Source organism: Mytilus edulis, chromosome 6 (genome assembly GCF_963676685.1).
Source record: "Mytilus edulis chromosome 6, xbMytEdul2.2, whole genome shotgun sequence".
In the NCBI taxonomy this organism is placed as follows: Eukaryota; Metazoa; Mollusca; class Bivalvia; order Mytilida; family Mytilidae; genus Mytilus; species Mytilus edulis.
Genome location: NC_092349.1, coordinates 29,804,945 through 29,820,083, shown reverse-complemented (window position 1 = coordinate 29,820,083; position 15,139 = coordinate 29,804,945).

The window sequence follows — 15,139 nt, the reverse complement described above, 5'->3', positions numbered from 1 at the left end:
CAATTCCAAGTGTTTTTAACTTCGAAAACTTCTCCAGGTCGCATTGTTCTGTCTTTCTTGATGTCATTACATTCATCTTAGATGTTGGCTGGTCATTGTTACTTGGTGTACCGTGAAGTGGTCCTGACAGAAAATAACCTATTTTTGATTTTACGACAGTAGGTCCCTCACCTCTAATGATATGGCTTTCTATAATCGATCAATAGTAGTCGGCACCTACGAGTACTGAGACTTAGAAATTGTCGTTCGCGATTACTTGACGTGCGAGTTTAATCCCGGATAAGTACGATAATTTAGCAGCTTTGTGGATGCATGTTTTTAGTGGTGCGGCGATATCTGGTACGATCAATACTCTGATCGACAATTTTCCTTCGTCTGTGAGCAAATAAATAGTTCCAGTTTTTAAGTGTCTAATTTTCGTACTTTCTGCGCTGTCCCCGAACCCGGATAAATTTAAACTTTCTGTGCCAGTTATTGATAACTGCAATTTAGCGGATAAGTCTTCTGTGATGAACGATCTCTGTGCGCCCTCATCAAAAAGGATGAAGATAAAGATTGAAGTCCTGAACTTACAGGATTTATTGCGGTTTTGAGCATGACATTCGTGGTTGCCTGTGAATGTAAAATTGTGTCATTTTCCTTCGCGTTGTGTTGAATGGTACTTACGTTCACACTATCTTCTTTATTTAATTATCTATTTGTGCTTTATCCTTACAAAAACCCGTGTGATAACGCTAATGATATTTTCTGCATGTTTTATTTGACTTACAATCAACCAAGTTAAGATGTCCTAACGTGTGATGAAATACTACCCGCCAGACGAGCGAAGACCGATGCAAAGGAAAAGATAAAAATGTGGACCAAATGAGGCTATCGTATATTTTTATGGACTGTTTACTGTTCGTGCTTTATTACAGAAATAATTTTATTTTAATCGCGCTCATTATCAAAGGCAGTTAAAGATATTCAAAGTTTAATATTTATCAGAGACAGTAATTCAAAGTGATTTTTCTAGAATTTATTGTCATTTTATTGTAACTAAATTCATTTGCGGGCCCCGAGGATGTTAAGAATTGCACTGTTGGTGTTCCCGCTACCGGTCTCTATTGTAAACGACGTCACCGTTGTTGTGACGTTAGCTATGCAGGGTTCCAATACAAGTATCATTGCAAGTAGACGTTTCTATTTCTAAGCCTTTATTTGTGTCCGATACAATCACTCCACGATAGTGGTACATAACACTACAGGGAGATAACTCTGTGAAACCAGCTGAACTTTTTAGTCACGTTCTATTGTTTGGAAAATATGAAGCTTCTCAATGATCAAAATTAGTTTTTTTTCAATCTGCTATGTATTCAACCTTTTTTTTTTCGATAAAGAGTCAGGTTCAATGTTGTTTGTAATTTTGATATTCTTTTGAAAGCCTCAAAGAAAATATTTTGTCAAAATTTAATGAAATTTAAACGAGACAAATTAATTTCAGTCAAAGTGATGGGTACCACCTTGTTTTGAACATTTGGTTATTGTTTATTGTTTTGAAATAAATACACTAACAAATATCATGTTAAGCTATAAGAAATTTGTATAACCACTCGAAAAAACACGAACGCACTCGAGAAAGGCCGGACTGCTCTCGAAACAAACCAAACACAAATTAATGTTTTCAATGCAATAAAACGATTTTTTGTATTTTGTTTATACATACGAAAAGTCGTGCGAGGTCATTGACCGCAATTTGTTTCTGATTAGATAATAACAGAACCCCAAAAGTTATGATCTTTCTAATTTTAAAGCCAAATTAAACTTTTGACCCCAATTTCACGGTCCACTGAACATAGAAAATGAAAGTGCGAGTTTCAGGTTAAAGTTTTTGGTCAAGGAAGTTTTTGATGAAGCTGAAGTCCAATCAACTTGAAACTTAGTACACATGTTCCCTATGCTATGATCTTTCTAATTTTAAAGTCTTATTATATTTTTTACAAATTTTCACGGTCCATTGAACTTGGAAAATGATAGTGCGAGTGGGGCATCCGTGTACTTTGGACACATTCTTGTTTATAAATATATCTGAAAATACTTTTTGTGAAGTAGCAAAGACTATTTATAACAACTATAATAATAGTCCAATGTGTTCAGATAATTAAACCAATGTATTTTATTAGTTAATTTTACTGAATATTATCCCTGGGTATTCAGTGGTAATTTAACAGGGAAACTTGATGAAATGCTGTACACCAAGTTTAATTGTTAAACAGCAAAATATTCAATAAAGAATCAATAAGAGTGGAAAAAAAACATATTTATTTATAGTGGATTAGGGAAACAAGTTTTGCAACTTATATTAATCCCTTTCCACTTTTCGAGTACGAGTGCTGCCTTATAGCGGCAGTAACCTGCTCTTTTTTGAAATCTACAAGGGTGTTTTTAAAGAATTTTTGTAACGTGTGTGTATGTGTAAGGATATATAGATTCCATGTAGGCATTTCCTTCTACATTTGCATCGTTGTGTTTTACAAATGGCTTTATTTTCATTTTGGAATTAAAGCATTTTAAGGCTAATTTTAACTTTTGTGTGTGTATAATCTGGATATATTACCGTAACTATACCAACTGTTGTAATATGAGTGTGATTCAACTTACCATGATATGTTCGTGTATTTGTTTGTTGGAGTATGGAGCTTCGTTCAGTAATATTGATTATACCATGGCGACCAGTTTTTGTTGGTGGAGAGGCTGGAGTAAACAGTCAGAACAACCGACTTTATGGAACACTGGCAATATTTGTCAACTTAAAAGGAATTTGAATTAACATCACCATGAACATGATATATGAACACAATTTTTTTACTTAATCTATATGTACAAAAATGCGATTGAAAAAACGGTTTTGGAATTCTTTATATTTTGTTGAACTTTTGCTAATGTTTTGTTTTTGTACTCTAATCATTTGTATGACAATGTTTGTTTATACGACAGAACAACCGAACTTCTGCAAAACAGGCAACCATTGTCAATGTAAACGGGATTTAGTGAAAATGAAAATGTTTTATGAACACAAGCTATTAACATAAATCACATTTACAATTAAAACAAAATTGCGATAAACAAAAAACGGTTTGAAATTCATCAACTTCTACAAATGTTGGCCAATGTGATTTTTTGTATTGTAATCAATTGTATATATTGTTTTTATTAATTTTCATATGATGCTATGAACAGTGCAGGCTTTGTATTGTTTTTTGCAAAAGAGTTTCTATTTACTATACTCCAAGGAACAATTCATTCAGACATATGTCTGTATTTGTTTGTTATGTTTGGTAATGGTGTAGGTTTGTGGATATATTATTTCTATTTTTACGTATTTGGTTTAATCAATACTTTACGCATCTTCGGTTATTATTAGTTTCTTTTGTCAGATTGTTTTATAATGTTGGTGGATAAACCTGTAGGAAATAGACAGAACAACCGACTTTCTGGAAAACTAGCAATCTTTATCAATTGAAAAGGGATTCAAATACATGTCACCATGAGCATGCTGAGTGTACAAAAGATATTAACTTAGTCCTTATGTACAGGAGTTATTAACTAAATCTTTATGTGCATATGTAATTAAAAAAAGAGGGACGAAGGATAGCAAAGGGACAGTCAAACTCTTAAATCTGACAACGCCATGATCAATAAATAAAAAAGACAAACAGACAAACAATAGTACACATGACACAACATAGAAAACTAAAGAATAAACAACACGAACCCCACCAAAAACCAGTCAATCATTTCTTATACCTATACCAAACCAATAGCAACCAAAATGTCGAATTACAAACACGTTTTGCAAAATTTCAATATTGACAACAAATCTAAACCTCCTGACTGCACCTGTGCTAGTTCACAATTCACATTCAATCCGGCTGGCAACGTTATTACCGTTGACCTCAACATTGTCAATAACACTTCCCGGCGACATGTGTTATCCAAAGGTCCTTAATTTAGTGAGCCTAAATACATCAATTGGACAGAAACCTTCAACATTCTGATGGATTCAGTCGTGGATTTTGCCATGAAAAATGGCTAAACACAAAAACGAAGACGTAGATATTCTTTCCGAATAGATTAAGGCTGTGAGGTCGTTGATACAAATCAGTATTAAGAAACAAACTGAAAGTGTCTATCAATATCCATGCTACGTCAATCTTAAAGACCGAAATTTTGCAAAACACGAAACCTCTTTCAAAATTATTAACATCTATTTTATCAGCCATCGAATCCGGGTTTCGATATTATTATGAAACTTCCTATTCTAGGGGTGGCGTGAATCCGATGGGGATACTGAAAAATTCAAAAGATCTTTTGGAGTACGTACAATCTAAGACTACTTTTGTTTATCTTTCAATACATTTGACTTTTTTACACTTTACACAAGTATTCCCCATTCCAAACTAAAAGACAAATTGAAAGGGTGGGCTTTTCTTTGTTTTCTTACAAAGTATACAAGTATCTTGTCTTAGGGATGGATAAGTCTTCATTTGTATTTCCTATCATGATTTTCTTAATAGAGGGTTGTTGCTCACAAGGAAGCTATGGAATCAAGAGTTCTAAATGGTGAAGTTGAAATCATCTCTTCGTAAATTTTACAAACGCCATCACGAGTTGTTTGACATTGATTGAATAACCGTTTCACAAATGATATCGGATATGTGTTTTACGTCGTAACTACAATCCCCTTCCCTTTCATGAATGTGACCTACCGAATTATTAGACTATTTACCGGATTTGTTATTTCCTAAGCAACACGACCGGTGCCACTCTTAGTTTTTGATGGGGTTCGTGTAGGTGATTCATTAGTTTTATATTTTATGTCATGTGTACTATTGTTTGTCTGTTTGTCCTTTTCATTTTTAGCCATGGCGTTGTCAGTTTACTTTCAATATATGAGTTTGACCGTCCCTTTGGTAACTGTCGACCCTCTTTTTGTAAAGAATGACTCTGAATCAAATTAACAAAACAAAATTCTGAAACTGAGATTATCAAGATGCTTGATTTCTTACATGACTACATATTTTTACGTTTGGAGGACGTGTTTTCCACAGACTGTTGGCATTCAAATGGGAACCAATTAAGCCCCTCTTCTTGCCTACTTCGTTTTTTATTATAATGAGGCTGGCTTCATTCAGGAACTTCTTACGAAGAAAGATACTCTCACTAAATAATTCAGAATTTGGTTACTATGTTGAACACATTTATCTCATCGACTTAGACAAAAAGGATACACAGATACAGTATCTCCTAATTGATACGATATTCCCAGGCTAGTATACCCTAACATGATTTCCTTGATAGATGGTTCTGGCACACAAGGAAGCTATTACACCGAAAGTTCCAAAAGTTAAAGTTGAAATCATCCTTTCGTAAATTTTACTGACGCCATCACGAGTTGGTTGACCATTATGGAATAATCGTTTCACAGATCATATCGTATATGTTCCTTACGTCGTAAATACAATCCCATTACCCATTCGACGAACATGACCTACCGAATTAGACTATCGACTGGGTTTGTAATAAAATGAGCAACAGATGCGTGTATTGTGTTCTATCATTTGTCTGTTTGTCTTTTACTTTTTACGACATGGCGTTGTCAGTTTATGTCCGATCCATGAGTTTGACTATCTCTCTTGTATCTTTCGACACTCTTTTATTTCGTGCACTGAGACCTATTTTCTGAAATCTGGCCGTAATGATACAAACAGTTATACTAAGAGTGTAGGACAACTTACCATGATGTTGTTGGTGGATTTGTTTTATTGGAGTATAAAGCTTTTGTCGGTTTTTGTTGGGGATGACAATGGAGTACACAAACAGAACACACTACTTTATGTTATATTAAATGCGATTCGAATACACAGTTTATTTACTGTCTCAACAAAAATGCGATTAAGAAAAACTATTTTGAAATTCATCATTTTTGAATTGTTAGCTAATGTTTTTTGTACTTTAATCATTTGTATGACATAGTTTGTATTACACGTCTGTATGATAATATGAACATTGTAAACCTTTTATTTCAGTATGGTGACACTCCCTTACACGCAGCTGCTGAAGGTGGATTCATCAACATTGTTAAATTGTTATTAGAAAGAGCAGATATAGATCCGAAGAAAGAAAATAAGGTATGAAATGACGTCCTTTACAGGACAGTCCTACTTTGGAAAATCTTTCATCAAACCAAATCAGAAAAAAACTGAAAATATTTTATTGAAATATACAAACTCCCAAAAAAAATGAATAAATAAGTTTAATAGTACAATTGCTAAATCGTTTGAGACATCCAATAAAAAGAAAGAAAATTATATTTAATTACACATATCCTGATACATATTAAAACAAGTAAATTTGATATTATTGCTTACGAAACAACTTTCAACTCCGTCACAAATGACCTAAATGTAGCAGCTTGTGTGTTTCAGTTATATAATTTTGACAACTTGAACTATTTCTTGTCCTATTTCGACTGCCTTTATTGTAACATCTTTCTTCAAATCTGCCCATTATGATACCAACTGTTATACTACAAGTGCGAAACAACTAACAATGATATTGTTGTGTATTTGTTTTTTGAGTAAGACGCCACGTACAATAATGACCATACCAAGGCGATTAGGTTTTTTGTTGGTAATGAAAACTGGATACGATTACACATCACCATGGAAATGTACTATACACACAAGTAATTTATATAAACAGTTTTAACGAAATTGCGATAAGCAAAAAAGATTGAATTTCATTGACTTCCCGAAATGATGACAAATACATTTTTGTAATTTTATCATGTAATATAATTGTTTTTGTTAGCCTCCATATCATGCTATAAACAAAACAAGCTTTTTTTTATTTTAGTCTAATAAAACTCTCTTACACTCAGCTGTTAGAGGTGGAAATCTTGACATAGTTGAATTGTTATTAGAAAGAGCAGATATAGATCCAAACGGTGAAAATAAGGTACGAGTTGACGTTTTTCTTTAATACTTGTAAAACATTGTTGAATATCAAGCAGCATAGATCAATCATCTGTGTTTTTATGATTGATGAGTCTGATTAAAAGAAAATTATTTATTTTCTAAATAAAAAGCTCACTGCTTGAAATGGTGCATTTAATATAAAATTAAATGCATAGTTTATGCATATCAAATCTCAAATTGAAATAAAATCTATGCATTGCACTGAAAAAAATCGAATTGAACTAGAATTTAAACTATATTCAATTAAAATCAATTTCCAATTTTTAACCTAGTTTAAGATGTTTTTAAATCTGATTCATTTTCAAATAAATGTTCGCCTTAATAAACATTGATCTTTTTTTTTGAAATATATAATAAACTTTAAAGTAAGAAAAAATTAATTTAACCATTTAAAAAAAATCCATATTTTTTGGTTTATAACTTATGTTAATTTGAATTTCCATTAGATTTAATACGATTTAAGGTAAATATAAGTCTTTTTTCTCCAAAGTACCTAAACAATTAATCATGGAAATAAAAAATAAAGAAAAAGACGGAAGTTTTGCTTTCTTAGTGTTTTCTTCTTTGGGGGAAAATACCTTACTTTAACTAAAAAATCTGGTTTGAAAATGTATAATTATAAGAAAAATTAAAAACAAAAGGACATTCAATGAATATAATTATGAAACCTTGAAGCAAATCATGGATCTTTCAACTTTTCTTATTCATATTTACAAAGTTTAAAACTCAAAAGGAATAGATTGCTTCACAGTTTAATACTGGTAGAATAACCTTTGTGGTTTGGAATTTACAAATATATAATATGTCAGTCCCATTGAAGACTGTAAAGATAAAACTACAGTTATTGTAATCTAAATATCATAAGTCGTTCATTTTCAAAGTTCAATACTAGTTTGCCAAACATGTCTTTACTTATACGTAACGAATGCCAATGCCTCTGAATTTATTTTACAACTTAAAGTGTAAAAATTTAAGACAAACAAAAAAGCGTGAACGTTTGAAATAAACTGCACAGGACAAGGATATCTATCTGCGTGATTTTGATTTAGGCAATTTGAACAGATATATCATATTTACCCGCGTATGGCGTATGAATTTCTTAACAAATACGATTTTCAGACTTTTTAAAATGTTTTTGGTGTCTCAGCAAAACGTTAATGAACCATATTGTCAAAAGGTTCATGTAAACGTACCCCGATCTTACAGGCATTTATTTATTGTGAACCGACAAATCATACAGGATATTCTTGAGGTTTTGGTTTCAGGTGCTGAAGTTGTGTATTATTGTATTACTTTTGCCGTTTTACTTTTATTTGTATTCTTACTATTAAGTCCCTTATGGTTCTGACCTGACTATGTATATGTCTAACGAGCATCGTGGTTTTGGCTTTGTGGTTTTCCTAATTCTGCTTGATCTAGAGGGTTGACTCGTAAGCATGACCTTTGTGTAGCGTCATGTGTCTCTCGTATTTATAATTTACTTAAATCATACTGTATTGGGAACTTGTTGTGTATTGACGTCTTTGCTAGTTGTAACTGTTCGTTTGTCATGATCTAAAAAAAAAAACCAGTTTTATTGTAAATATATATATATATATATAGTTGTAAATATATATAAGTATGTAAGTATGTACACAGCCATGTATCACCATCATTGATGGCGATCCGATGTATACATCTGTTGTAGAGTTGTCACTGACTCAGACGTACTTATAAATATAATTATTTTCTGTGACTGTATATTACATTAATTTGTAGGATCCTTTACTATAGATAATTTAGCTGATCTGTAACAATAACATCTTCATGCCTTATATATCATGTACTGTAGTACGCCGCTAGATTGAAACTGACGAGGAAAGGTAACACACGGCCAGCGAAAGCTCTTTTATTTGAGAGCCCAGGTGTTGTGTGGTCTAGCGGGACGGCTGCAGTGCAGGCGATTTGGTGTCACGATATCACAGTAGCATGGGTTCGAATCCCGGCGAGGGAAGAACCAAAAATTTGCAAAAGCAAATTTACAGATCTAACATTGTTGGGTTGATGTTTAGACGAGTTGTATATACATTATGTACACAGCCATGTATCACCATCATTGATGGCGATCCAAGGGTTACATCTGTTGTAGAGCTGTCACTGACTCAGACGTACTTATAAATATAATTATTTTCTGTGACTGTATATTACATTAATTTGTAGGATCCTTTACTTGGTGGATCCATATGATGTCTCTTTAACCAAACTAGCTAAGGACATTTTTACCACATGGTAGATTGTGGTTTGTCATTATGTCGTCTAATCTTTCAATTACCAAACGTGACTTATTCCCGATTGTGACTGTTTTGCTGAATGTGAATTCGCATTACTATAAGACGTGTTTCTGTACTTGTTTATCACAAATTCATGTATTTAGTTTACATGTTTAATGTTATATTTGTAATTCTCATCGGATTTTGTCAAATGTGTTGACGTCTTTTTATTATATTTAGGTGTTACGGATAGAAAAATTAATCACCGCCTTTATTAATTTTATTAAATTTTGTACGATTGTTTACGTTTGAAGTTGGATTCATAACAAACTGGACATATATATATTACAGTTAATTGCTATTAATAAGTATTGCAATATGCATTTTGTTTAAATTAATTATCAGTATTTAGTTCTAATATAATCTTAAATCAATCCTAATTCTATCTCACTTTGATAGTTTTTCATATGTGACGTCATGCTGTTTCTAAATTTCATAAATTCAAATGTGGCATAACGTTTGTACCTTTTCGCCATCGTATGTGACGTCACATTTTTGTAATTACGTTGACGCCTGGACTGATTCGGGTGTGTCTATTCTGTGTTAAACTTTAATAGCATTATGTATTCGGGTTTAGTTTTCTGTAATTAGTTAATACTTCAGTTTCATTATGTATATCTCTTTCATATTCATTTGTTAAAATTTACTGTTTGCAATAGCAAGAATTGTTCTATATAATAAGGATGTTCTTATCCCGGGCATAAAAACAATGCCGTATTTGGCAAAACCTTTTCAACTTTTGATCTTCAGTGCTGTACAACTTTGTACCTTTTTCACTTTCGATCTTTTATATCTGGGCGTTATGTATTCGGGTTTAGTTTTCTGTAATTAGTTAATACTTCAGTTTCTTTATGTATATCTCTTTCATATTCATTTGATAAAATTTACTGTTTGCAATTGCAAGAATTGTTCTATATAATAAGAATGTTCTTATCCCGGGCATAAAAACAATGCCGTATTTGGCGAAACCTTTTCAACTTTTTATCTCCAGTGCTGTACAACTTTGTACTTTTTTCACTTTCGATCTTTTTTATCTGGGCGTCACTTGTAAGTCCTGTGTGGACAAGGCGCGTATTTGGCGTATTGAATTTTAAACCTGATGCTTTTTGTTATCTATTAATCATGTTTTTCTTTGTCTAATATGTTCTCCTATTTATTTGTATTGTAGTCCTGTTATATTATGTTGTCATTTCAATGTTATATTTAACTTTGCCATTAAAGTGCGAGGTTTGGCATGCCACAAAACCAGGTTCAACCCACCACTTTTATTCCCCTTTAAAAGTGTCCTGTACCAAGTCAGGAAGATGGCCATTGTTATATTATTGTTCGTTTCTGTGTGTGTTGCATTTTAACGTTGAGTCGTTTGTGTTTTCTCTTATTTTTTGAGATATTGAGATCAGACGTGGCACGGTACTTGTCTATCCCAAATTCATGTATTTGGTTTTCTTGTTATATTTGTTATTCTCGTGGTGTTTTGACTGATGCTTGGTCCGTTTCTGTGTGTGTTACGTTTCGGTGTTATGTCGTTGTTCTCTTATATTTAATGCGTTTCCCTCGGTTTTAGTTTGTTACCCCGATTTTGTTTTTTGTCCCTGGATTTATGAGTTTTGAACAGCGGTATACTACTGTTGCCTTTATTTACTATAGATAATTTAGCTGATCTGTAACAATAACATCTTCATGCCTTATATATCATGTACTGTAGTACGCCGCTAGATTAAAACTGACGAGGAAAGGTAACACACGGCCAGCGAAAACTCTTTTTTTGAGAGCCCAGGTGGTAGTGTGGTCTAGCGGGACGGCTGCAGTGCAGACGATTTGGTGTAACGATATCACAGTAGCATGGGTTCGAATCCCGGCGAGGGAAGAACCAAAAATTTGCGAAAGCAAATTTACAGATCTAACATTGTTGGGTTGATGTTTAGACGAGTTGTATATACATTATGTACACAGCCATGTATCACCATCATTGATGGCGATCCGATGGATACATCTGTTGTAGGGTTGTCACTGACTCAGACGTACTTATAAATATAATTATTTTCTGTGACTGTATCTTACATTAATTTGTAGGATCCTTTACTGTAGATAATTTAGCTGATCTGTAACAATAACATCTTCATGCCTTATATATTATGTACTGCAGTACGCCGCTAAATTAAAACTGACGTGGAAAGGTGGAAATGGATACATCTGTTGTAGGGTTGTCACTGACTCAGACGTACTTATAAATATAATTATTTTCTGTGACTGTATCTTACATTAATTTGTAGGATCCTTTACTATAGATAATTTAGCTGATCTGTAACAATAACATCTTCATGCCTTATATATTATGTACTGCAGTACGCCGCTAGATTAAAACTGACGTGGAAAGGTAACACACGGCCAGCGAAAGCTCTTTTAATTGAGAGCCCAGGTGGTCGTGTGGTCTAGCGGGACGGCTGCAGTGCAGGCGATTTGGTGTCACGATATCACAGTAGCATGGGTTCGAATCCCGGCGAGGGAAGAATCAAAAATTTGCAAAAGCAAATTTACAGATCTAACATTGTTGGGTTGATGTTTAGACGAGTTGTATATACATTATGTACACAGCCATGTATCACCATCATTGATGGCGATCCGATGGATACATCTGTTGTATGGTTGTCACTGACTCAGACGTACTTATCAATATAATTTTTTTCTGTGACTGTATCTTACATTAATTTGTAGGATCCTTTACTATAGATAATTTAGCTGATCTGTAACAATAACATCTTCATGCCTTTTATATTATGTACTGCAGTACGCCGCTAGATTAAAACTGACGTGGAAAAGTAACACACGGCCAGCGAAAGCTCATTTAATTGAGAGCCCAGGTGGTCGTGTGGTCTAGCGGGACGGCTGCAGTGCAGGCGATTTGGTGTCACGATATCACAGTAGCATGGGTTCGAATCCCGGCGAGGGAAGAACCAAAAATTTGCGAAAGCAAATTTACAGATCTAACATTGTTGGGTTGATGTTTAGACGAGTTATATATATATATATATATATATATACCGTTTCGATCCCTAACATCACTGAAGAGACATTTGTCGTCGAAATCCGGATCTTGTGTACATAAAAGTATTGATACCTCATACTTGTGGCATTACTTCTTGGCCACAAGTTTATTGTTTACTGTTAAATATTAAATTTATATTAAGATCCATTTTGTTACATCTTGCGATCAATTTTATTTGGCAATCGCCAATGGCGGTCAGCAGGGTTAAAGAACAACAGTTGTTCGACCTGTTAGTCAAATGCGTTTTGTTTAAATATACTTTTTCACTTTTTTGGTCTTTTGGAACATGTTGTTTGTGCTGTATTTAGACCCTTCTACAACTAAATTTGTTTTGCATGCAGACGTATAAAAATTTCCGTTTTTATCCAATGCAATCATAGGTTTGAACGTAGTTTTCAATTTAGACTTGTATATATATATACCTTGTCAGTTTTATTTGGATCAATATCTGCTCTTTCTTATAACCATACTAAAATGAAAAGCTTTCAATGATCGTATTATCATACAGACGTATTAAAACACTTTGTCATACGAATGATTATAGTACAAAATAAATTAACAATGGCCACAAATTCGAGATTAAAGATTGCAAAATTATTGCATACTCCAACAAACAAATACACGAACAATATCATTGTAAGTTAAATATAAGTGTGATACAACTTACCATGATATTGTTCGTGTATTTGTTTGCTGGAGTATGCAGCTTCGTTCAATGATAATGGTTATACTATGACAACTTGTTTTGTTGGTGGTGGAAGCTAGAGTAAACAGACGAAAAATCGACTTTCTAGATAACTCGCAATCAATGTCAATTAAAAAGGAATTTGTTTTTTTTACACACGTTATACATTTAATCAATAAGTACAATTTCATAAAAAATGCGATTGGTTAAAATAATTTTGCAGTTCTTTAATCTCGAATTTGTGGCCGTTGTTATTTTTTTTTGTACTATAATCATTCGTATGACAAAGTGTTTTTATACGTCTGTATGATAATACGATCATTGAAAGCTTTTCATTTTAGTATGGTTATACTCCCTTGCACTGAGCTGTCATAGGTGGATTCATCAACATTGTTCAATTTTTATTAGAAAGAGCAAATATTGATCCAAATAAAACTGACAAGGTACTTCATGACGCGCTTTACAGGAGTGTCAAACTTTGTCAGTAGACAATAATAGTGCATTGACTTGACATATCAACGATATAAGGATGAGGCTTAGAAACGCTGTGCCGAGCTATTTCCCCGTTTCGGGCCGAATCCTTATATCGTTGATATGTCAAGTCAATGCACTATTATTGTCTTTATACTGCAATCTAAAAAAAAAAAACATTTTCAATTGTTGTTTAATGCGTTAAGGTTATTTATTTGATTTAAATATTGGGAAATGTACAACACAATGAAATTTACATTTAACTGTTGAAACCAACACTCGATGGTGAACGAAATCGTTTGAGCATGGACTTAAATATCAACTATAAGCATAAAACATAATGATTTACAGGTTGCAACAAAAAATATTAACAAATTAAATATGTTTTTCCAATAATTGCAAAATAAACAATGTTGAGTCATTCCACGCATCGTTGTATGCATTTGAAACAAGAACAGGTTGAAGAGGTCGTATGAATAATTCAATATTATTTCGGCAATTTCTATTTGAATATTCATGAGGAAAAGTGAAATCGGGTCAGTGACTGTATATGACATATAAATATACAGTCAACGCATTTTGACTGCTCAAATAGAACGAGTGCAGTATAAGATAAAATATACAGATCCCAAAAAAATAATACGGTATGAATATATTGGTCGAGTTGTACAATTGCTAAATCGTTTGTGACATCCAATAAAAGGAAAGAAAAATAATGTTTAAATTACACATATCCTGATACATATTGACAAAAAGTAAATGTGATATTATTGCACATGAAAAACTTTCAACTACGTCACAAATGACGTAGATGTAAGCGGTTTGTCTGTTTCTGTTATATAAATTTGACTGCTTTAACTATATCTTGTCTTTTTTTGATTGCCTTTATTGTAACCTCTTTCTTCATATTTGCCCGTAATGATACTAACTTGTATGCTGTGAGTACGAATTACCATTATAGTGTTGTTTATGTGTTTGTGGAGGTTGACGCCACGTACAATAATGGCCATACGAAGGGGACCATACTTTTATTGGTGGAAGATGGGAAGAAAAACACAGAAAAATTGCACTTCTAGAAAATATGCAAAGTTTGTCATGTGGATAATATTTGAATACACATCACCATGCACAATATTATGTACAGAAGTAATTAACTTAAACCACATTTACAGTTTCAACGAAATTACGGAAAATTATGAAATTCATTGCCGTCTCGAAATGTTTGCAAATGAATTTAATTTTACTCTTATCATTTTTATGAATTGTTTTTGTTAACTTTCATACGATGCTATGAACATCGCAGTTTTTGATATTGTCCTTTTTTTTCGAGAGCAACAGTGGAACGGTCCGGGTTTTCAAACAGAGGGTTCGGGTATTTTAATGAAAATTTGAATAAGAAAAAAGGCATGCTAGACTCTTTCTAGTATATAACTGTCCTTCAGTGTAGAATAATGGCATATATTCACAATAAATCATCAAAAATATTATATAGTTACACACTAAGGGAAATGCGACGCTGTGCCGAGCTATTTCCCCGTTTCGGGCCGAATCCTTATATCGTTGATATGTCAAGTCAATGCACTATTATTGTCTTTATACTGCAATCTAA